The 26,094-nt window shown below is 44.4% G+C and overlaps 1 protein-coding gene across 8 annotated transcripts in view; it reads right to left on the reverse strand.

Moving 5' to 3' along the window:
* The window catches only part of LOC140104934 (L-selectin-like), a 267,146-nt gene that overhangs the window by 209,671 nt on the left and 31,381 nt on the right, over window positions 1–26,094 (reverse strand). Inside the window, exon 1 of one of the 8 annotated variants that reach the window (XM_072128727.1) lies at window positions 14,103–14,156. The exons of 6 other annotated variants lie outside the window; for them this stretch is intronic. The gene's annotated coding sequence lies outside the window, so the exon portion shown is untranslated. Of the gene's footprint in view, window positions 1–1,153; window positions 1,226–14,102; window positions 14,157–26,094 lie in introns of those variants that run through there. One more of the 8 variants, XM_072128729.1, reaches the window with a different exon arrangement.

Consider the following 26,094-nt stretch of genomic DNA (forward strand, 5'->3'; position numbering starts at 1 on the left):
AAAGGATCATAGGGACCTGTAGTTTCCAGTGGTGGCCATTTTGGTGATATCTCTGCCTTCTTTAGAAAGCCCTTAACATTTTGTAAATCATAAAATCAAACAATTTAAGCTCAATTTGGTAACTAATGACATGAAGTTTGTTTTCGCATCAGACGTTTATATACCCAGAATACTCCTTTAACGATTCTGTAGCTTTCATACACAACACTCAGAGCGCTGTACAGAGAAAAGAGACAGTGGCTAGTGGCATAGAAACCAGTGTCAAAAAATAAATGTAAATAAACATTACACTGACCTCTGACAGAAAGTAAAATAAAAACTATAAGTAAAAAAAATGATTTTAAAAAATGCATTAAAAAAAATATATACCCCCAAAATGGTTGCGACCCTTCAGTCTCTAACGCCACCCTATCCGACACGCAGTTACCCTTTAACCTTTTAAATTTTTATATCAAAATTTGTGGCCTAAAATACAAAGCTTAATATTATAATGTCTGCTAAGGTAATTATTACAGCGACAAAAACATAGCTCATATATAAAAAAAATAATCTTATTAAAATGCTTTCAGCTTTAGCCTTACATTTTTAACAGTAAAAATTCTGACCTCAAAAATAAAAAACTGTTAAAAGAACACGTGAAAAAGCAGCAAATTGTAACTAGTCCTGAAGCCGTTATTTACCCTACTAGCGAAAAAGTAAAGGTTTGCAGCATAGAAAACCACAATGGTACTGTGCAAAAAAGACTTGTTCTTTATATTAGCTGCGGGTGACATGACAAAAGGATAAAAACACTGGATCAACGCGTTTCCACGCTACTGCTTCATGGTCTCCTATTTACCCTACTCATCATTTGTTGCAGCCATTTTCACTTTACAGAGCTCTAAACCCGGGATACTTATAAGTACTTCCAACTTGTTAGCTCCTAGGAGCCAAGTGTGCAACACATTAGGATTGTTATATTGTACTTCCAATGTTGTTGCTTCATTTCCTAGCTGCAAAAAGTAGTTGGCATCTTTTGTGTGCACCCAGTTAATGCGGAAACCATTTACCAGAAGTCATTGACCACTAGGATTTCAAGGTTTGTACATGACAAGGATTGCGGGCAAGTTTAAGGCTTATGCTGTCTCTACCGTTACAGCTTAATCAGCCCTACCTGAGTATATAGGCCTTGGAAGCTGTGATTAATAAGGTATAGAGTCTGTTTCAAACGGTTGAGGATGGCATAATGCGTTAAGCAGCATGTGCAGAGCTTTGCATTCTGCAAGTTATATTTCCATTTAAGACTCCAGTCTTCTGGTAATTATGCTCAAAGGTTGGACATAGTTATGTCTCTTTTGTAGGAATGGCCATTTTCTGTGGCTCCAGATTCTCCTGAGTTGTCCTCTGTTGATTTATTTTTCTCTGCATTGGGTCTGCTGTATGAGGAACCTGACAAGGATGCATATGCAGAAAGTCAGTTCATATCTTTACATCAGGGAAAGTGTCCAGCTAAGAACTATTGTACTGAGTTTAGAAAGTAGTGTGTTCCTTCTAGTTGAAATGGTCATGCTCTTAGGACTCAATCCAGGTGAGGTCTGTCAGATGCTTCGAGAGATCTTCTTGTAATATGTCCGAGTCCCAGCAATTGTTACATTCAGTTTAGCATTACAGTTAAATATTTATACTATGAAACGCACAGTCTTACATGTTACTAGTTCGTTAGTTGCAAACGAACAGTTAAAAGAAGATTGTGATACAGCACAGAACGTAAAAAAGACCATATTACCGTATATACTCGAGTATAAGCAGAGACTCCCAATTTTACCACCAAAACTGGGAAAACCTATTGACTCAAGTATAAGCCGAGGGTGGGAAATACATTGGTCACATCCCCCCCCCCCCAGTATATAGCCAGCCCATTTTTTTTAACTACAGTTAAACAGCAGTATACAGCCAGCCCAGCCTGCCCCAGTAGTATACAGCCAGCCCCCAGTAGTATACAGCCAGCCCAGCCTGCCCCAGTAGTATACAGCCAGCCCCCAGTAGTATACAGCCAGCCCAGCCTGCCCCAGTAGTATACAGCGAGCCCCCAGTAGTATACAGCCAGCCCAGCCTGCCCCAGTAGTATACAGCCAGCCCCCAGTAGTATACAGCCAGCCCATTCTGCCTCCAAAGTATACAGCCAGCACAGCCCTTAAAAAACAAAAAAAAGTTTACATACCCTTCGGCGGCCCCGATGTAATCGCGGCTCCTCTTCTATAACAGGTGGCAGGACGCGGCCATGTTATATGCCAGCATTCTATACACCTGCCAGCTGTGAGATAATATGGCCGCGTCCTGCCGTCTGTTACAGAAGAAAGAAGAGGAGCCAGGAAGCCAGAAGAGGAGCCACGATGACATCGCGGGAGCAGCACGAACATCGGGGGAGCAACGCTGCGCATCGGGGCCGCCGGAGGGTTAGTATGTAAGCTTTATTTTTTTTATTGACTTGTGTATAAGCCTAGTTGACCTGAGTGAAGTTGCGCCCCCCCCCCCCCCCCACCTTGTTCAAATCAAACAAAATTGGTGTCAAACGTTTGTACTGGTTTGTGCAGTAGAAATTTTCGTTTGTTCCGCTATAGTTTTTAAGATTTTAATGAAAGTTTCCAGAGGTCATCAGAGGTCAACCAGCCCCCCCACATTGCCCAAATCAAACAAAACTGGGACCGAACAATTCTGCTTCGTTTGTGCTGCTCAAATTTTTGTTTGTTCTGCTTTTGTTTTGAATAAATGAGCAAAAAATTAAAAGTTCAAAAGTTCAACCAGCCCCCCCACATTAACCGGATCAAACAAAACTGGTGTCAAACGTTAGTGCTACGTTTGTGCTTGTTTGTGGAGCAAACATTTTCGTTTGTGCCGCTATCATTTTTAATATATTCATACTTTTTTGCAGAGGTCATCAGAGTTCATTTCTTCCAAAGTACAATGTGGTTGCTAGCTCTCCCTGGTGATCAAGCCAGGGAAGTGTCACTAGGTTTTTTACCAGTTCATCCTAAACACCTTAAACACCTGAACATACCTTAAAAATGATAGCGGCACAAACGAAAATTTCTGCTGCACAAACCAGCACAAACTTAGCACAAACGTTTGACACCAATTTTGTTTGATTTGAACAAGGTGGGGGGGCCAACTTCACTCAGGTGCCAAGTTGAGGTTTTTCAGCACATTTTTTTGCTGCTGTTGATACTGGCTGGATACTGAAAGGGGGCCACAGGGCACAATGCACAGGCAGCCACCTACAGCTGAGCCATTCTTGACAGTAAATTATTTTAAGTGCAACTGCAAATCCATCAAATTTAGATAAGGTTAGTTGTTGAAGGAGGACAGAGTTAATGTTGTGACTTTACTTTTACATTTTACAAGTGTAAGATGAGTGATAAATAGAGATGAGCGAGCACTAAAATGCTCGGGTACTCGTTATTCGAGACAAACTTCTCCCGATGCTCGAGTGCTCGTCTCGAATAACGAGCCCCATTGAAGTCAATGGGAGACTCGAGCATTTTTCAAGGGGACCAAGGCTCTGCACAGGGAAGCTTGGCCAAAGACCTGGGAACTTCAGAAAAGGATGGAAACACCACGGAAATGGACAGGAAACAGCAGGGGTAGAATGCATGAATGCCTCTGAGGCTGCTTAATCGCACCATTATGCCAAAATTATGGGCAACAGCATGGCCATGACAGAGTGACAGAATGAAGCTAGATAGCATCTAAAACATCCAATAATTGACCCTGACACTATAGGGGACGGCATGCAGAGGCAGCGGCAGGCTAGAGAGTGGCATGGCGACATACCCTAAATGGACTCAGGCTTCAAACCAATGGGTGGCAGAGAGGAACCAAAGGAGGTGAGCAAGAAGCGCTCAAATAATATCGGTACATGATAAAAGTTTGCCAGTATATTTTGTGGATTACACAGCAGGGTGGCGACAAAGTTAACAAGTTTGATGTGGAATGGCCTGTAATAGCTCTTGGGCGGTGTGCCTTTTATCACCTAGGCTCAGCTGTTTGAGCACCGCCTGCTGTCGCTTAGCGACGGCACTGCTGCTGTGCCTAGAGCTACCGACTGATGGCGCCATGCCCACGGATGGTAATTCGGAGGAGGAGGAGTTGGAGGAGGGGTGGGAGGAGGGGGAGGTATTGTAGGCCTTTGAGACCTGGACCGAGGTAGGCCCCGCAATCCTCTGCGTCGGCAGTATATGACCAGCCCCAGGGTCAGACTCGGTCCCAGCCTGCACCAAGTTAAGTGTAGTAGCGTTCTTATAAGTTTGGGATATGGCGGGTGAGGGGAATGTAAACAGATGCGCAAGAAGCGCTGAAATAATATCCGTAAATGGTAAAAGTTTGCCAGTATATTTTGTGGATAACACAGCAGGGTGGCGACAAAGTTAACAACTTTGATGTGGAATCCATGAAAACAACCCAAATTTCTGCCTGACACACCTCGTTTGATAAGGGGACGATGTATGGAGGCAGCTATATGGACGACTTTTGGAGGTAGCAATGGAGACAACGTGTGGAGGCTGCTATGGAGACAAATTAATTTGGATAGTGCCTGTATGTGGCAGTCCAAAAAAGTTTTCAAACCAGAGGAGCAGGTAGGTGGCCCTCCAGAAAAATGAAATAGATTGAGTGCCTGTATGTGGCAGTCCAAAAAAGTTTTCAAACCAGAGGAGCAGGTAGGTGGCCCTCCAGAAAAATTGAATAGATTGAGTGCCTGTATGTGGCAGTCCAAAAAAGTTTTCAAACCAGAGGAGCAGGTAGGTGGCCCCCCAGAAAAATTGAATAGATTGAGTGCCTGTATGTGGCACTCCCAAAAATTGTTTAAAACAGATGGCCCTCCAGAAAAAATAAATGCATAAAGTACTATTGCTAGAGCCAGTGGGCCCTGTCAAAAAATAGCCAGTTTCCTCTGCTTTAGTGTACAAAGAGGAGGAGAAGGAGGAAAATGAGGAGGAGGAGGAGTGCATAAATTATTCAGGTTGAGCTTCCTTCACCTGGTGGAGATTGGAAATTATGAGAAATCCAGGCTTTATTCATCTTAATAAGCGTCAGCCTGTCAGCGCTGTCAGTCGACAGGCGTGTACGCTTATCGGTGATGATGCCACCAGCTGCACTGAAAACCCGCTTGGACAACATGCTAGCGGCAGGGCAGGCAAGAACCTCCAAGGCGTACAGCGCCAGTTCGTGCCACATGTCCAGCTTTGAAACCCAGTAGTTGTAGGGAGCTGTGTGATCATTTAGGAAGATAGTATGGTCAGCTACGTACTCCCTCACCATCTTTCTGTAAAGATCAGCACTACTCTGCCGAGACTGGGGACTGGTGACAGTGTCTTGCTGGGGTGACATAAAGCTGGCAAAAGCCTTGTAAAGCGTACCCTTGCCAGTGCTGGACAAGCTGCCTGCTCGCCTACTCTCCCTCGCTACTTGTCCCGCAGAACTACGCACTCTGCCGCTAGCGCTGTCAGAAGGGAAATACTGTTTCAGCTTGTGCACCAGGGCCTGCTGGTATTCATGCATTCTCACACTCCTTTCCTCTCCAGGGATGAGAGTGGAAAGATTTTGCTTGTACCGTGGGTCCAGGAGAGTGAATACCCAGTAATCGGTGCTGGAATAAATTCTTTGAACGCGAGGGTCACGGGATAGGCAGCCTAGCATGAAATCTGCCATATGCGCCAGAGTACCAACGCGTAAGAATTCACTCCCCTCACTGGCCTGACTGTCCATTTCCTCCTCCTCCAACTCCTCTTCTTCTGCCCATACACGCTCAACAGTGAAGGACTCAACAATGGTCCCCTCTTGTGTCTCGCCAACATTCTCCTCCTCTTCCTCCTCATCCTCCTCCACCTCCACCTCCTCCGATATGCGCTGAGAAACAGACCTAAGGGTGCTTTGGCTATCAACAAGGGAATCTTCTTCCCCCGTCTCTTGTGACGAGCGCAAAGCTTCCGACTTCATGCTGATCAGAGAGTTTTTCAACAGGCCAAGCAGCGGGATGGTGAGGCTGATGATGGCGGCATCGCCACTGACCATCTGTGTTGACTCCTCAAAGTTACTCAGCACCTGACAGATATCAGACATCCACGTCTACTCCTCATTGTAGACTCGAGGAAGCTGACTGACCTGACTACCAGTTCTGGTGGAAGTTGACATCTGGCAGTCTACAATCGCTCTGCGCTGCTGGTAAACTCTGGATAACATGGTTAATGTTGAATTCCACCTCGTGGGCACGTTGCACAACAGTCGGTGAGCGGGCAGTTGGAGGCGGCGCTGCGCTGCCCTGAGAGTGGCAGCATCTGTGCTGGACTTCCTGAAATGCGCACAGATGCGGTGCACCTTCGTGAGCAAATCAGACAGATTGGGGTATGTCTTGAGGAAACGCTGAACTATGAGATTTAACACATGGGCCAGGCATGGCACATGTGTCAGTCTGCCGAGTTGCAGAGCCGCCACCAGGTTACGGCCGTTGTCACACACAACCATGCCTGGCTTCAGGTTCAGCGGTGCCAGCCACAGATCAGTCTGCGCCGTGATGCCCTGTAATAGCTCTTGGGCGGTGTGCCTTTTATCGCCTAAGCTCAGCAGTTTGAGCACCGCCTGCTGTCGCTTAGCGATGGCACTGCTGCTGTGCCTAGAGCTAGCGACTGATGGCGTCATGCCCACGGATGGTAGTTCGGAGGAGGAGGTGGAGGAGGGGTGGGAGGAGGAGGAGGCATAGTAGGCCTGAAAGACCTGGACCGAGGTAGGCCCCGCAATCCTCGGCGTCGGCAGTATATGACCAGCCGCAGGGTCAGACTCGGTCCCAGCCTCCACCAAGTTAACCCAATGTGCCGTCAGCGATATATAGTGGCCCTGCCCGGCAGCACTCGTCCACGTGTCCGTGGTCAGGTGGACCTTGTCAGAAACGGCGTTGGTCAGGGCACGGATGATGTTGTCTGACACGTGCTGGTGCAGGGCTGGGACGGCACATCGGGAAAAGTAGTGGGGACCGAATACCGAGGGGCGTCCGCCGCCATGAGGTTGCGAAAAGCCTCGGTCTCTACTAGCCTATAGGGCAGCATCTCCAGGCTAAGCAATCTGGAGATGTGGACATTAAGGGCTTGGGCGTGCGGGTGGGTTGCACTATATTTCCGTTTCCGCTCCAGCGTCTGGGGTATGGAGAGCTGAACGCTGGTGGATGCTGTGGAGGATCGTGGAGGCGATGATGGGGTTTTTGTGCCAGGGTCCTGGGCAGGGGGCTGAATATCAGCTGATACAGGGGAAGGAGCAGTGGTGTGCACGGCCGGAGGTGAACGGGCTTGGTGCCACTGAGTGGGGTGTTTAGCATTCATATGCCTGCGCATACTGGTGGTAGTTAAGCTATTAGTGGTGGAACCCCTGCTGATCCTGGTTTGGCAAAGGTTGCACACCACAGTCCGTCGGTCATCCGGTGTTTCCTTAACCCCTTAACGCTCTGCGCCGTAGCTCTACGGCGCAGAGGTATAAGGGATGTATGAAGAGGGCTCACAGGCTGAGTCCTCTTCATACAGAGGTGGGGGTTTTTGCATTTTGCACAAAACCCCCACCGCTAATAACCGCGGTCGGTGCTTGCACCGATCGCGGCTATTAACCCTCTAAACGCCGCCCGCAAAGTCGCGGGCGGCGTTTAAAAGACGGCGGCGCGCGGGCGCCGCCATCTTTTTTTCGATCGCCATGCCCCCGAACGTCATCGGGGGGCGGCGATCGGTTACCATGGTAGCCTCGGGTCTTCTCTTGACACGAGGCTACATGGTTTATGCAGGTTCGTTACAATGAGCCAGTGGCTCATTGTAATGTAAGACCTGCAAAAACGCCATATATTGCAATACTGTAGTATTGCAGTATATGGTAGGAGCGATCTGATCATCTAGGGTTAATGTACCCTAGATGGTCTAAAAAATAGTGAAAAAAAAAAAGAAAAAAAAAAGTTTACAAAATAAAAAAAATTAATAAAATATTAAAAGTTCAAATCACCCCCCTTTCCCTAGAACGGATATAAAACATAACAAACAGTAAAAATCACAGACATATTAGGTATCGCCGCGTCCCAAAATGCCCGATCTATCAAAATATAAAAACGGTTACGGCCGGCGGTGACCTCTGAGGCGGGAAATGGCGCCCAAATGTCCAAAATGCGACTTTTACACCTTTTTACATAACATAAAAAATGAAATAAAAAATGATCAAAATGTCGCACAGACCTCAAAATGATAGCAATGAAAACTTCGCCTCATTTCGCAAAAAATGACTCCTCACACATCTCCGTGCGCCAAAGTATGAAAAAGTTATTAGCGTCAGAAGATGGCAAAAATTTTTTTTTCTTTTTTGTACACATTCGTTTAATTTTTGAAAATGTATAAAAACACAATAAAACCTGTATAAATTTGGTATCACCGCGATCGCACCGAACCAAAGAATAAAGTAGGCATGTTATTTGGAGCGAAGAGTGAAAGTCGTAAAAACTGAGCCCACAAGAACGTGACGCGGTTTTTTTTCAATTTTTCCACATTTGGAATTTTTTTTCAGCTTCGCAGTACACGGCATGTTAAAATAAATAACATTACGGGAAAGTAAAATTTGTTACGCACAAAATAAGCCCTCACACAGGTCTGTACACGTTAAAATGAAAAAGTTATGGATTTTTGAAGTTGGAGAGCGAGAAATTAGCCGAAAAACCCTCCGTCCTTAAGGGGTTAAAGAAACTCCAGACTTCTGTAAATCTAGCCCTCGCCGCGAGAGCCCTCGCCATGGGAGCTTCACTACGTGACACATTTGGCGCTGATGCACCTGCTCTGGCCCTGCCTCTCCGTCTGGCCCCACCACTGCCTCTTCCAACCTGTTCTGGTCGAGGACTCTCCTCCGTCTCAGAAGCACTGTGTTCACCCGGCCTCTCAACCCAGCTTGGGTCTGTCACCTCATCATCCTCCGATCCCTCAGTCTGCTCCCCCCTCGGACTTCCTGCCCTGACAACAACTTCACCACTGTCTGACAACCGTGTCTCCTCATCGTCCGACACCTCTTTACACACTTCTTCCACTACGTCAAGAAGGTCATCATCACCCACAGACTGCGACTGGTGGAAAACCTGGGCATCGGAAAATTGCTCAGCAGCAACCGGACAAGTGGTTTGTGACTGTGGGAAGGGTCCAGAAAAAAGTTCCTCAGAGTATGCCGGTTCAAATGCCAAATTTTCATGGGAGGGGGCAGACTGGGGGGGAGGAGGCTGAGGTGCAGGAGCTGGAGGAGTGCCGATTTCGGTGACATGGGTGGACTGCGTGGAAGACTGACTGGTGGACAAATTGCTCGAAGCATTGTTGGCAATCCACGACATCACCTGTTCGCACTGTTCTGGCCTCAACAGTGCTCTACCACGAGTCCCAGTAATTTCAGACATGAACCTAGGGAGTGTAGCTCTGCGGCGTTCCCCTGCTCCCTCATCAGCAGGTGGTGTCTCACCCCACCCAGGACCACGGCCTCTGACCCCTGCAGTAGTTGGACGCCCACGTCCCCGCCCTCGTCCTCTACCCCTAGCCCTCGGGTTAAACATTTTGAAAATGAAAGTTATATAACTTTTTTTTGTGTTTTTTAGTTTTTAAAACCAAACAACGCTATCCTATTGCTATGGCTATTTTCTAGTATGAAAGCACACTGCTATGCCAGATGAGATGACGCTGAGTTATGAAAAAATAAACTTAAAATAAAAAGGAAATGGCAGACTGTGCCTAATTGAAATCCAACCCCTAATAAATTTTCCCACTTCGGTCTTTGCGATGGATATGTGCGTCACTAAGCGCTAAACACAGCGGTCGCAAGTCTCACTCCAAATTCCTCACAATTGGCTAGTATATTCACTGCAGCAAGGACAGCCACCAGCAGATCAACCAGAAATAAAATATATATAACGCTATTGTAGGCGTAAGTAAGCCGTTTGGATTCTCCTTTGGCTATTTTCTAGCCAAGTATGAAAGCACACTGCTATGCCAGATGAGATGACGCTGAGTTATGAAAAAATAAACGTAAAATAAAAAGTAAATGGCAGACAGTGCCTAATTGAAATCAAACCCCTAATAAATTTTCCCACTTAGGTGTTTGAGATGGATATGTGTGTCACTAAGAGCTAAACACAACGGTAGCAAGTCCCCCTGCAAATTCCTCACAATATGGTACTAGCTGCACTACTAGTGCCAGCAAGCCCAGCCACAAGCAAACAAACAAAAAAAAAAAGTATAACGTTATTGTAGCCCTAAGAAGGGCTGTTGGGTTCTTGTAGAATCACTCCTGCCTAACACTATTCTAATAGAACACCCTAACGCTTTCCCTGACCAGCAGCAGCTCTCTCCCTAGCGGCATCCAGACACAGAATGATCCGAGCAGCGCGGGCAGCGGCTAGTCTATCCCAGGGTCACCTGATCTGGCCAGCCAACCACTGCTATCGACGTGTAAGGGTACCACGTCATGCTGGGTGGAGTGCAGAGTCTCCTGGCTTGTGATTGGCTCTGTTTCTGGCCGCCAAAAAGCAAAACGGCAGGAGCTGCCATTTTCTCGAGCGGGCGAAGTATTCGTCCGAGCAACGAGCAGTTTCGAGTACGCTAATGCTCAAACGAGCATCAAGCTCGGACGAGTATGTTCGCTCATCTCTAGTGATAAAGCAATTTGAGTTTGTGAAATACTTACAAAAAAAAAAAAAAGGCCATTTTGTTCACTTCTGGTTCAATTCTGGTATAATTCTGTTGTGCACATAGAATTGTACTTAGGAGAATTCACTGCAGACCAAGGGTTGAGACACCTTAAGTCTACACTAGAAAAGGCTATGGCTGAAATAGGCAGCTTAGGGAACGCAAGAGAGAACGGTCATTTCATCCAGTCCTGTTCTACCAGACAGAGCTGGCTCCATGTTTCAGTAGGCCCCTGGGCAATAGTGAATATATATAGACCCTCGGATTTATAAATGAATGTGGCCAGTACATACCAAATAATGAAAGTTACCTCACCTCATGCAGGTCCAGGGCTCCTGCTATTCCTCATCACCTATTCTGCTATAAGCTTCAACTCAGCATATTCTGTGCAGCAGGGAAGCAGGTGGCGTGAAGCCGTCACGCCAGCCAGCATCCTGCAAAGTGTACAGAGACACTCTGATGCAATTGAGTTTTTTAAAATGTATACAATTGTCAAAATTGTCATACTTTATAGAAAACTGGGATGTTATAGAAGTAGATGTCCAGCTTCATTTATCAGCTGGCCAGTCAGCTATTCTATTAAAACGGTAAAACAACAGACTGGCAGCGATGTGTTTTATGACCCAACAGTTTATCTGTTGGGTCTCTTAGCTTTGTTATCATGTTTATCTCCGATTTAACCTCTCATCTCCCGCTGACTTGGCTGGAAGATCTACTACACTGACACTTCTGCAGAACGGGCTTGTAAACGCTGCTTGTAAATTATGCTGCTTTCTGTAGTGCTCCAAGCCCGCACTGTGCAGTAGAGCAGTACAGCTGATTGAGTGCTCTGCTGTGGAATTTCACAACAATCACTGCAGGCACTGAGAATTGTGTTGAAGGTCAAGGAATACGCTGATGTCAGCCCGCCGATGTGAGTTTGCTGAGGAATGGAATCATTCCCTGCAGTGAGTAGCTCTCGTCCCATCCCTGCCGTTTCACAGAGGTAGAACTTGTGCGCCCCCCCCCCCCCCCAATCACTCAGAGCCATCTGCCAAGCAGCCCAGTTGAGAAGCAACCATTAGAAGAGTGCCGTAAGGCCCCTCTAGAAGCTATGGGTCCCGCCACTTGCCCGGGTATGCTGGGTGCCGACACCGGTCCTGCTACCAGACCCGTTTATGAAGCATCAACACCCAAATCAAGAAGGTCACTTAGGTACAGAGGTATTTCCAAAACCTCAGATGAGGTCACCTGTTTGTTCTATGACTGAGAATCAGGTGTCTGAAGAGGCCATTGCTGACTGGGGGCCAAGGACAAGAAGTCCATCACTTTTGGTTATGTGAATTGCAAAACTTGAAATTTGTGTCTAAAGCTGATGCGTCTGCTAATGAGCCAGATTTATTTACGGTTATCTGTAACAGTTATGGAGGAATGTCACGGTACTGGATTTGCTGAATATTATGCTACTACAGAATGAAGCTTCCTATAGAATGACAACAGATCTAGAAAACCACGAGGAATTGATAAAATATATCGGAAAACTTATGTAAAGAATTTTAAAAAATAACAGGAGCACTGTCAGCATGCAAACTTATTAGGGGGTACTGTATATATGAAACATTTATAAGGGAATCATATATATAAGCATGATGGTGGCACCCTACACTTGTTAATTCTTCTAGGGAGCTCTAAATATATGTAAATTTATTATGTACACTTTATCAATGTACTGAGCTTTGTTCTGGTTCTTACATGAACTTGCATTCAGAAATGTTTTGTGGTAACACTTTCAGGAAATTGTGTTATCTAACTTTATCTAAGTTCCACACCCTTCTTTTTACTACTGTGAACTTACAAGAATTACAAAGGAAATCAACAACATGTGTTCACACTTATTTTGCTTCAAAAGAATCTTAATTCTCTTCTTGTTTTGTGAATCCAGCAGCTTTTTGTGCCAGTATTCAGGGATAGTTTGCAAATAAATACATGTGCAAACTGCTTGCTCATGTAATTAAGTAGCTATTCCGCCAGTCTTGTGCCCCGGCTGCATTGTATTCGCACCGGCTGCCACATTTAAGTCTGCAAGTTCACCCGTTAAACTGGGTGCACCAGAAAAAAAAATGGTGCATTCAGTGTAAGTGATATCGGCACATGCAGGGTGCACCAGATTAATTAATGGCACACTTTGCACATTAGTGAAGCAAACTACACGTAGTAGAGTTTGCCTCACTAATTGTAAATCTGGGCACATTATGTACTGCGAAGGGTATAAAAATAAAAACTATTTAAAAATTACCATTATAGTGTTTCCAATCTCCCCCAAAAATGTACTGTATAAGCTGAGGTATAGGCCAACCCAGATATAAGCCAAGGCACAATTTTAATATCAGGTTATTGGAACTTCACTGACCCCTGAGGGAGACGCATCGCCAATGGAACTTGTAGGGTACCCTTACCCGCACACCGCTATATTTCCTCTTTGTACCATACTTCTTGGTATTCATTGTATCCATCTTTGCCTAGGTTATCTATCTATTTTAGGTTGTGCCATTTGTTCTCCTTTTACCAATATTATTACATGTGGTTAGGATGATACACTGTCATAGCTGCTAGGGTGTTAATAGGGCATGGATGCATAGGGCATAGGAAATCTTATTTCTATACCATAGGGATTGATGTGAATGGTTTTGGTGTATAAACTTCCCATGACTTACACATCTTGATATGTATTTTTATTGTTTTTATATATCTTGACTTTTGTTGTGTGGCATATTCATTACGATAATGAAATGAAGTGATTTTGCACTATTTTGCCTGTGCATACTCTCTTTGCATAATATTTGGTACATCATTTTTGTGAGTTGGCTTTAAGAAATACTAATTGGAGATTTAGCTGTGCACATCTCTCTTCTTCTAAGATATATGGATATTGGAGTGTTTTTTCTAAATAAACAAAGCAGTTTCATTTGGGAGTGCGTGTGGTAATTTTTCATTTACATTTTTTAGCCTTTTTTTTCTTCTTGTTTGGTTTATCTGCCATCAAAATCAATCATGATAAACCAGGGACACATCCATACATCTAGGTACTGTGCTGAGGAAGCAGGGATATAGTTATTAAAGGGGCTACACCGCGCTCCTTGGAGGTAGAGGGGAGTGGAAAAATATTAGGAGGGAGTTCTGTAGAGAGTATTTCTATTTTTACAGAAATATATTGTCTAGAGCTGCTGCGTCCTCTGGCTTGCAGGAAAAGGTCCTGATGTACAAATATTTATGAAGTGGGTAGCCAGTGGTTGGTCGCGCTGCTGTTTTACCAGGATTTTGTATATTAATGGATCATTATATGTATAACAACAAATGTTCACTATTAGAAGACATTTATTACATATAAAAGCAGTATAGTTTAAGAATTCATACGTTTCGGGGTGGATTGACCCCTTCTTCAGGTCCACAGGGTTCTGTAAGTTGTAATAACGTACTGTCAGATTTTGGATGTCCACATGAAAAATAAAATTATACTAAAGGTACACTTTATAATCTCATAAAAAGTGACATTATTGTCTATAACAGATAAAGTATCAGCATTTAACACATGAAACAAAGTAAGAGTTGTTTAAAATATACAAAATTTAAAAGTATAGTATATACAATAATAAGTTGAGGCAATAGTTATTGCAAGGCAAGTGCATAAAAAGTTCATAAAAGGTGCAAAGAGAGTTCATAAAATATTGAATTCATTGTTGTGACAAGAGAAATATCTATTGGTTTGACTCATCTGATGTGAGATTAAAAGAAGGTGTACTGACCTTTCTGTGTATCAGAAATCATATATGGAACTCATTTTGGGGAAAATACTGTTTTATAAGCACTAAAAGGAGAAGTAGGGTATAATGTTATACAGAGGAATAGGTATCCAGTAACTTTGGGGCTAAGGGGATTGTAGGGATGACCATTATCTGACCTTTTTTACGCTGGGGCTGAAATGAGGGCCAGTTGTCAGGTATCAGATTGTCATATAAACCTGCGATGCTGGAGAGATAATAGTGAGATCGACATTAGATTGTGTCTTGTCTTTGATTACCTTGGGTAATGGACAAAGTGAGGAACTCACGTAGATGGTATGTCGGGTCCGGTCAGCAGCAGCGAGCCAAATGATCGCCGCCGGACGGGGATTTAAATAAGGCTGGGGCGGAGTGGGCGCCTGCGCTCTGTAGATGAGAAGAGGATGTGCAGTGCGCACGCGCAGCCACCGCTAGCGGAGGTTTCGGAATATAAGACATCGTCAGTAGAATATGGGCTATAGGGTTATTGAAATCTGGTAAGTCTATCCGCTATGATTGGAAGTTATTAGCGTTGTGTCATTATAAAATAATAGTAATTGGTGGCCTAGGGATTAATCTAGAAATGAGTTTTGTGGAGGTATTGGCTAATTGTTCCATTATTAATGGTATTAATCTGGGGATGGTGTAACAGCCTGTAAACATTTTTTACCAAATTCATGGTTTTGAAAAGTTGAACATTTTTAACAACCCATTCTAATCTTTTTCTTACACCAGCGTTCTTGTATACCATACATTTTCATATATAAGAGAGATGATTGGCAGCCTTATCCTAGGGTCTTGTATCTCAAAAGAGGCACTATGATTGTGACCATGTAGTATTTAGTTGGAGCACAAGATTGGCTCCAATACTATTATGCCTTCAGTGCAGGCTAGGCCCATGTCAATCCTCCCATCTTTATGGCAGAGATAGAATAAAACATGCAATGTGCAATGTAATTATTTTCCCCCTAAGCCACAACTTTTGCTCTGCCCTTACCACCACCTCACACAGTATAATTTTCCACTTGGTGATATTCATCTACCCCTTTTATACTGTTCCCCCAGCTCTCCCACACATTAAAACACCCTTATATTGTGCCCTACCAGCAACTCTCCCTCTTATTTTGCCCCTTCCTCCAGGAGTTCCCTCTTTTATTGTGACCCCCAAACAGCTCCCTTTCTGATTTGGAACCCCCAGAAGATCAATCTCAAGCAGCTCCCCCGCTAATTGTGCCCTCACAGTAAAATAATAAAGAACTGTAATCAATTCAGTAGGTGTCCAGATGATGCCGGAAAAGTTGATGTCCCTGCACACAACTCCTGCCGGTTGGGACAGAGCCCAAAAATCAGGACTGTTCACTCCGTCTGATGCTATTCACATCAATGTGGTTCATCATGGAGGCCACAATGAAACAGGCCCAAGTGACAAAGGTAATGTGGCCAAACACAGATAAGGGATTGTTGATGAAGGGACTATTTGTCTCCACCTTACCTCTTATCAATAGACACTTCATTATTACAGTGCAGTGTTAGTAAAGGTGTTAAAGTTAACCTAGCTGATAGATCAAATCCTGTCATTTCTACTTGTTCTATTTTCCTAAAAGCATTGTAACAGAGACTTCATTTTAAGATGGTGCCAGCATTGTGATTCTAAGCAAAACAATTAAAGGGGTTGTCCGAGTTTAAAAAAATATATATATGTGGCCGGGAGCGGGGTTACTAAAACAATAAAGCTGTACTTACCTCCCGGTGCCCTCCCGTATCCAGCGCTGCTGTCGCTCCGGTCCGGGGGCCATGTAAACAAACATGGCCGCCGGAGCAGCGCTGGATTCAGCTTCCGGCCGGATGCGACAACCTTCCGGTCCCCATACACAATGCTGTGTATAGGGACGGATAGGCGTACCCGGCCACGGCCGGCCGGAAGCTGAATCCAGTGCTGCTCCGGCGGCCATGTTTGTTTACATGGCCCCCGGACCGGAGCGACAGCAGCGCTGGGGACGGGAGGGCACCGGGAGGTAAGTACAGCTTTATTGTTTTAGTAACCCCGCTCCCGGCCACATATATATTTTTTTTTTAAACTCGGACAACCCCTTTAAGTCTAAAGAATGTTAACATTACATCAGTAAGCAACAGCAGAGAAATTCTCCAATCAAGAGACTACATGAGCTGGGAATTCTCTGCCCCCTTCTGCTTCCTTAATAACTTCAATTTAGTTTTGTGAAACCAAATAAAGCTTGCGAAGTGTGGATTTGCCATGGCAATGATAGCATGAGTGAGATTTAAATCAGCAAATGTGTCTGAATTCTTTCTTACGATGTGCACGCATGCTAATTAAACACGCAGCCAACGCACACTAAAAGAGGATGTCTTGAATCCTACCCCAACAAAGGTATGTGAAAAAAGCTCAGGAGTAAGGGTGTCTGCTGATTTTTGAGTCCCCTGACTGACAAGATTTTTGACCCCACCATGTGTCCATTCTATTCTATAGGAAGCAATGGACACCATAAGCACTGAGGTCAACTTAACCTAAGACTTGGCAAATATACAAGAGACGCCATGAATATGATTGATACTGGTTACAACCACACACACTTTAGATACATACACTGTACAAACACACACATATGACCTTTAACCCCTTTGGGTCTCAGCCTATTTTGGCCTCCAGGGCGCGGCCCCATTTTTCAAATCTGCCCGATATAAGTGCTTATAGCTTTGGAACGCTATGAGATATTTTGAAATTGTTTTCTCGTGACACATTGTACTTCAAATTAGACTTCTGGTGCCAGAAGAAGTCGTTATAGAACGTCCCCGTGCGGGAACTATCTCCCCACAGGGCATGTAGGGGTTAAGTACACACATTATAAGCATAACCTATACACACACATCATCAGGAACAGTTTCAGAAAAAGTGGAAAAAGCTCAAACCTTTACATATATTGTAAACAGCGACATGAGGCAAGTGTTACATGACTGTTCCGTATTAAAAATAAGAACCAGGTAATGACCTCATTTCCTGTAGTAGCTGTTGCTACCTAAACCAAAATAACTGCATCATAGCGAGGATAATACATGTTCTCAAGTAAAACTGTAAGAGCACAGAACTGGAAAAACCAGAGATTTTTTATAACATTTATCCCTTCCACTATTTTTTCACTGCAAACACTGTAGGATAGTTGGTGTGAACCCAAAGTGATAACACCTGGTTCATAGGTTTTGGTTACAGCCTCCGTTTTAGGAGAGTGGAACGGAAACAAAATACAGAAGGTGAAAAGAAGTTACTCTATTCACCTGTGTGTTTTGAAACAATTCAAATCTAATGAGGGAGGAGCTTGGTCTTCTTACACATGCTGTTTACCTATGAGTGTGCAGTCAGGGTCGGATTGGGGTGCCTGGGACCCACCAGTGAAATAGATTTTGGGGGCCCACGTACTACTACATAGAAATATTGTGGGCTAAGGGAGTTTCTAAGCACTAGTGGTGGTAGTGAAGTAAAGGATAAACTAAGCCCTTTCGCCCTCCTTCTCTGCTAGTGCTTGGCTCTTGGTTTGTATACATGGGCTTCAGTGGTCACATTATCTCAGGGCATAAGAGTATAAGAGTTTCCCCTGGTTTCCCGGGCTTTCAGCTGCTGGCTGGACTGTGGTTAGGGATGTAAGTGTTCTCACTGTGACCAACCTTTCAATAAGGAAATGCTGAAAACCTTTATAAGAACAGATGACATTAACCCTACTCTGGTGTCCCCGCACAACATAGACAAGTCGCACCTGGCTCTCTGACCCTAAAAATATAACCTGAGAGCTATCCCACACTAGAAGGTTAGTCAGTGAATACAATATTAATCTGACGCAGGAAGAAGTTGGATCTGGTCTTCTTTTTCACGTCCAGATTCCTCATAAATTCTGGTTGCAGAATTTTTTGGCAGATGTGTTCAGCTCTGGGAAGCAGATCCCCCTCAATGTGCCCCTAAAAATACCACAGAGACTTGCAGTATAATGTCACCTGGATAAAACAATGTCATACACACTGCCCCCCCCCCCCCTCCAGATTTAAATAAGGCCCCCCATTCACACTGCCAACCCCCTCCATATTTTATTAAAGCCCCCCTCACACACACTGCCATTTCAACCCCCTCCATATTTTATGAAGGACCCCCATGCATACTCCACCCCCCCTAATGTTTTATTAAGGCCCCCCATACACACTGCCATTTCTCCCCTCCATATTTTATTAAGGCCCCCCCCGTACACATTGCCATCCCCCTCCATATTTAACCTCGTAGCACCAAAGATTTTTGGTAGGGGGAACAAATTGGCTAATGGGGCGTGGAGAAGCAGTGCCGTGTAGCTTCAGCTCCGGCTACTTCACACCCCAGTAGCCACTTCAGAAAGTTTACATATTTGCCAAATAAAAGTTAGCAACAGATTGTGGGGACATGAGGATTAGCCCTTAAAAGGGCTATCCTCACGTCCTATAGATGTACCTTCCACCCGATCTACTTTTAAAGGTAGATATGTGGTGGAAGGTTCCCTTTAAGGCCCCCCATGCACACTGCCATTCCCCCTCCATCCATATTTTATTAAGACCACCCCCTCCATATTTTATTAATGCCCCCCATGCACACTGTCATTCCCCCCTCCATATTTTAAGGCCCCCTTACACACTGCAACCTCCCCCCCCTCCATATTTTATTAAGCGTCCCCCCTCTCCCCTCCATATTTTTATTAAGGCCCCAGCCCCCCCAAAAAACAGCTGCAGTCAGTAATAGCATTTAATGCGGCCGCATCCCATGGATCCAATCGGAGGCCCTTACCAAAGTGACAGGAGTCTGGGCCCACCAGGGGATTCAATGGCCCCCCAGCAGGCCAGACCGACCCTGGGTGCAGTCACAGGTTGCGTTTAATGCATGCATTTAAAACACATTGCAACAATTAAAGAGTTTTGCCTAATTAAACAGCTGATAACACTTGTGTTTACAAAACGCAAATGATAACAGATGTGTGTAAATGCATTAACCCCTTAACGCTCTGCGCCGTAGCTCTACGGCACACAGGTATAAGGGATGTATGAAGAGGGCTCACAGGCTGAGTCCTCTTTATACAAAGGTGGGGGTTTTTGCATTTTGCATAAAACCCCCACCGCTAATAACTGTGGTTGGTGCTAGCACCGATCGCGGCTATTAACACTTTCAAAGCCGCCGGCAAAGTCGCCGGTGGCGTTTAAAAGACGGCGGCGCGCGGGCGCCGTCATCTTTATTTACGATCGCCGCGCCCCATAACGTCATCGGGGGGGCGGCGATCGGTTGCCATGGTAGCCTCGGGTCTTCTTTTGACCCGAGACTATCTGGCATCTGCAGATTCGTTACAATGAGCCAGTGGCTCATTGTAATGAATGTGCTGCAAAAATGCCATATATTGCAATACAGAAGTATTGCAGTATATGGTAGGAGCGATCTGACTATCTAGGGTTAATGTACCCTAGATGGTCTAAAAAATAGTGAAAAAAAAAGAAGAAAAAAAGTTTAAAAAATAAAAAAAATTGATAAAATAGTAAAAGTTCAAATCACCCTCCTTTCCCTACAACGGATATAAAACATAATAAACAGTAAAAATCAAACATATTAGGTATCGCCGCGTCCCAAAATGCCCGATCTATCAAAATATAAAAACGGTTACGGGCGGCGGTGACCTCCGAGGCGGGAAATGGCGCCCAAATGTCCGAAATGCGACTTTTACACCTTTTTACATAACATAAAAAATGAAATAAAAAATGATCAAAATGTCGCACAGACCTCAAAAGGATAGCAATGAAAACGTCGCATCATTTCGCAAAAAATGACCCCTCACATATCTCCATGCGCCAAAGTATGAAAACGTTATTAGCGTCAGAAAATGGCAACATTTTTTTTTTTCTTTTTTGTACACATTTGTTTAATTTTTGAAAATGTATTAAAACACAATAAAACCTATATAAATTTGGTATCACCACGATCGCACCGAACCAAAGAATAAAGTAGGTGTGTTATTTGGAGCGAAGAGTGAAAGTCGTAAAAACTGAGCCCACAAGAACGTGACGCACGTGCGTTTTTATTTCAATTTTTCCACATTTGGAATTTTTTTTCAGCTTCGCAGTACACGGCATGTTAAAATAAATAACATTACGGGAAAGTAAAATTTGTTACGCACAAAATAAGCTCTCACACAGGTCTGTACACGTAAAAATGAAAAAAGTTATGGATTTTTGAAGTTGGAGAGCGATAAATGAGCCGAAAAACCCTGCGTCCTTAAGGGGTTAAAGGTTGCGTTTTGTAAACATAAGTGGTAACAGCTGTTTCACGTTCTTGTGGGCTCAGTTTTTACGACTTTCACTCTTCGCTCCAAATAACACGCCTACTTTATTCTTTGGTTCGGTGCGATCGCGGTGATACCAAATTTATATAGGTTTTATTGTGTTTTAATACATTTTCAAAAATTAAACAAATGTGTACAAAAAAGAAAAAAATTTTTTTGCCATCTTCTGACGCTAATAACTTTTTCATACTTTGGCGCACGGAGATGTGTGAGGGGTCATTTTTTGCGAAATGAGGCGACGTTTTCATTGCTACCATTTTGAGGTCTGTGCGACATTTTGATCATTTTTTTATGTTATGTAAAAAGGTGTAAAAGTCGCATTTCGGACATTTGGGCGCCATTTCCCGCCTCTGAGGTCACCGCCGCCCGTAACCGTTTTTATATTTTGATAGATCGGGCATTTTGGGACGCGGCGATACCTAATATGTCTGTGATTTTTACTGTTTGTTATGTTTTATATCCGTTCTAGGGAAAGGGGGGTGATTTGAACTTTTAATATTTTATTAATTTTTTTTATTTTGTAAACTTTTTTTTTTCTTTTTTTTTTCACTATTTTTTAGACCATCTAGGGTACATTAACCCTAGATGGTCAGATCGCTCCTACCATATACTGCAATACTACAGTATTGCAATATATGGCATTTTTGCAGGTCATACATTACAATGAGCCACTGGCTCATTGTAACGAACCTGCATAAACCATGTAGCCTCGTGTCAAAAGAAGACCCGAGGCTACCATGGTAACCGATCGCCGCCCCCCGATGACGTTCGGGGGCGTGGCGATCGAAAAAAAGATGGCGGCGCCCGCGCGCCGCCGTCTTTTAAACGCCGCCGGCGACTTTGCCGGCGGCGTTGAGAGGGTTAATAGCCGCGATCGGTGCAAGCACCGACCGCGGTTATTAGCGGTGGGGGTTTTGTGCAAAATGCAAAAACCCCCACCTCTGTATGAAGAGGACTCAGCCCGTGAGCCCTTCTCATACATCCCTTATACCTCTGCGCCGTAGAGCTACGGCGCAGAGCGTTAAGGGGTTAATTAGGCTCTTCAGCTGTTGCAATGAGTTTTTAAACGCATGCAGCAAACACGACGTGTGAATCTGCATCTGAAAAACTTAACATGTGAACACACTCTAACGTAAGCTGCTTTTCCACTGCTTTCATTCCACTCAGGGGCGTAACTAGGAGAGCTTGGGCCCCATAGCAGATTTCTGCATGGGGGCCCCCCTTCCCCTTAAAAAAAAATATACATATTGGTACAGACACGTTTATACAATCAAATATATTTACACACTCAAGTGCACACGTTTATATTATATACACACAGGTAAAGTTCTAAATTCATTCACTCACTTTAATATACTTGTATACTCTTATACGCACACATTTATGCACTTACATATACATTTAGACACTAATACATACACTCACCGGCCACTTTATTAGCTACACCTGTCCAACTGCTCGTTAACACTTAATTTCTAATCAGGCAATCACATGGCGGCAACTCAGTGCATTTAGGCATGTAGACATGGTCAAGACAATCTCCTGCAGTTCAAACCGGGGAAGTATGGGGAAGAAAGGTGATTTGAGTGCCTTTGAACGTGGCATGGTTGTTGGTGCCAGAAGGGCTGGTCTGAGTATTTCAGAAACTGCTGATCTGCTGGGATTTTCACGCACAACCATCTCTAGGGTTTACAGAGAATGGTCCGAAAAAGAAAAAACATCCAGTGAGCGGCAGTTCTGTGGGCGGAAATGCCTTGTTGATGCCAGAGGTCAGAAGAGAAAGGGCAGACTGGTTTGAGCTGATAGAAAGGCAACAGTGACTCAAATCGCCACCTGTTACAACCAAGGTAGGCAGAAGAGCATCTCTGAACGCACAGTACGTAGAACTTTGAGACAGATGGGCTACAGCAGCAGAAGACCACACCGGGTGCCACTCCTTTCAGCTAAGAACAGGAAACTGAGGCTACAATTTGAACAAGCTCATCAAAATTGGACAGTAGAAGATTGGAAAAACGTTGCCTGGTCTGATGAGTCTCGATTTCTGCTGCAACATTCGGATGGTAGGGTCAGAATTTGGCGTCAACAACATGAGAGCATGGATCCATCCTGCCTTGTATCAACGGTTCAGGCTGGTGGTGGTGGTGTCATGGTGTGGGGAATATTTTCTTGGCACTCTTTGGGCCCCTTGGTACCAATTGAGCATCGTTGCAACGCCACAGCCTACCTGAGTATTGTTGCTGACCATGTCCATCCCTTTATGACCACAATGTACCCAACATCTGATGGCTACTTACAGCAGGATAATGCGCCATGTCATAAAGCTGGAATCATCTCAGACTGGTTTCTTGAACATGACAATGAGTTCACTGTACTCAAATGGCCTCCACAGTCACCAGATCTCAATCCAATAGAGCATCTTTGGGATGTGGTGGAACGGGAGATTCGCATCATGGATGTGCAGCCGACAAATCTGCGGCAACTGTGTGATGCCATCATGTCAATATGGACCGAAATCTCTGAGGAATGCTTCCAGCACCTTGTTGAATCTATGCCACGAAGAATTGAGGCAGTTCTGAAGGCAAAAGGGGGTCCAACCCGTTACTAGCATGGTGTACCTAATAAAGTGGCCGGTGAGTGTATACCCTTCATTGAAGATAAATTCACCTCTTAAGATGATAATCTTTCGAATTTATTGGCCAATAATGAACTAAATTCTTGTTTTTGTAGTAGTGTGAACAGGGACCAAGTTACTCCTGCTCACACACTGCTTGTTATGTGTGAGAAGGTAGGGGTTAAACGTTAAACATGGGGGGGGGTGTCTACAATATGGGGAAGAGGGTGTGACGTCTTGAGATATACTAGATTGGATAAAGCTGTGTAACAACAGATATTGTATTTTCCTCCTGGTAGAACATTCTTGTTAGCTTCATATATATTAATATTGTATGTATACGAAATAGTTGCTAAATGGTCTGATGTATCTATTTTGCAATAGAATGGAAGATAGTAGTTGTGCTATGTGTAAGGTATAAAAGGATTGAGAGTTTACTAGCCAGCAACGCCCCAGAAGAAGCAGTGGTAGCGAAACCCTGGGTCGGGCGAACTAGCGAGTCTGGCAAACTAGCGAGTCTGGCGTCCACATGGTGGGTTTTATATGCGCATGATTTTATTCTATTTTGTGAGTATGTTTTAAAGGAAACCTACCATTTCAAATGGTAGGCTTAAGCTGTAAACACCGAGCACCAGCTCAGGGTAAGCTGGTGCCGGTGCTTAGTTTCGTTAGTGTTAAAACCGCGGTATCGCGGTTTTAACACTTTTTAAACTTTATAGCAAAAACTGCTTCGTGCGATCGTGCGCGCGCCTACATAGGAAATGCCGCAGGCGTTGCGCGCGCATGGTCGCGCGCAGCGCCGAAGCGGCTTCTGCTATAAAGTTTAAAAAGTGTTAAAACCGCGATACCGTGGTTTTAACACTAACGAAACTAAGCACCGGCACCAGCTCACCCTGAGCTGGTGCTCGGTGTTTACAGCTTAAACCTACCATTTGAAATGGAAGGTTTCCTTTAATAAAATAAACTCCATATATTTGAACATACTACCCTATCTGCTGCTTAATCTCTTCTATAGTAGCTGTACACTATTTGGCTACAGGATGCAAGAAAACGCAGCTTAAAACTGTCTGAATAGCGAACTATTCCCATCCAAATACGGTTTGTGTGGAAGTGTACTGAAGAATTTGGAACATAGTTGGGAAAGGAGTGAAATCGTCGATTTATCAAAGGATATATAAAAGGACACACAAGGAGCTCCGGTCAGACTGTTTTATTTTTACCAATCAGGGCTCAGCTTTTATTTTCCCACAACTGTTTATAAAATTAAAGCTGACCTCTGATTGGTTTTCATAGGCAACTAGATCAGTTTTACTTCAGAAACTTGATGATAAATCCCCCCCCCCACCCCCCATTTTTAGCAAACAGGGATCATAATGTGCCTGCTTAGAAAGTCCCCACCCACAATTTTACATTAGCCATCACTTAGTGAAAGGAGCTGAAACATCAAGAAAACTGAGAAAAATTGTAATATAAGGAGGTGATTGTGTAAACATCACTAGGGGGTTATAATTTGAGGAACTTTCTTTCATGGGCAAACCCCTTTGAGTTCCATACTTTCAGCAGACCTTTCTTAGAAAGCTTGTATATATGTTCTCTTTAAAATCCTAGTGTTTATAACTAGAGATGAGCGAGCACTAAAATGCTCGGGTGCTCGTCATTCGAGACAAACTTTTCCCGATGCTCGAGTGCTCGACTCGAATAACGAACCCCATTGAAGTCAATGGGAGACTCGAGCATTTTTCAAGGGGATCAAGGGTCTGCACAGGGAAGCTTGGTGAAACACCTGGAAACCTCAGAAAATGATGGAAACACCATGGAAATGGACAGGAAACAGCAGGGGCAGCATGCATGGATGCCTCCGAGGCTGCTTAATCGCACCATTATGCCAAAATTATGGGCAACAGCATGGCCATGACAGAGTGACCGAATGAGGCTAGATAGCATCTAAAACATCCAATAATTGACCCTGACACTATAGAAGACGGCATGCAGAGGCTGCGGCAGGCTAGAGAGTGTCATGGCAACATACCCTAAATGGACTCAGGCTTCAAACCAATGGGTGGCAGAGAGGAACCAAAGGAGGTGAGCAAGAAGCGCTGAAATGATTTCCTATGTGAACAAAAGTTGACGGTATATTTAGTCGATAACAAAGCATGTTGGCGACAGATGCGCCGAGTTCCATTATGTATCTGGTGAAACACCTGAAAATTCTGCCTGACACAGCTCGTTTGATAAGGGGACGATGTGCTGTATTTCCTCTCGCGCTCCTGCGTCTGGGGTATAGAGTGTTGAAAGTTGCGCATGGAGACATTGGTGGACGCTGTGGAGGATCGAGGAGGCAAAATGGAAACAGCAGGGGCAGTATGCATGGATGCCTCTGAGGCTGCCCAATCTTGGGATGGAGCTGGCGGTCCAAGCCCCTGTCTCTCGGCTCCTCCCCACCCAAAATGGGCCTAGGGGCCAGAAGCGGTTACTTTAAAAAAAATTTAAAATTTTCAAAGCAGGCCAGGTCGTTTGAATATTTCATCTAGGAATAATGGAATAGCATAGCGGTTCTATTTTTAATTGTTTTTTCGGAAATGGTTCCATGATTAAGAGCGACAGTATGGGGCATCCATATTGCGCTG

Source organism: Engystomops pustulosus, chromosome 10 (genome assembly GCF_040894005.1).
Source record: "Engystomops pustulosus chromosome 10, aEngPut4.maternal, whole genome shotgun sequence".
Lineage (NCBI taxonomy): Eukaryota > Metazoa > Chordata > Amphibia > Anura > Leptodactylidae > Engystomops > Engystomops pustulosus.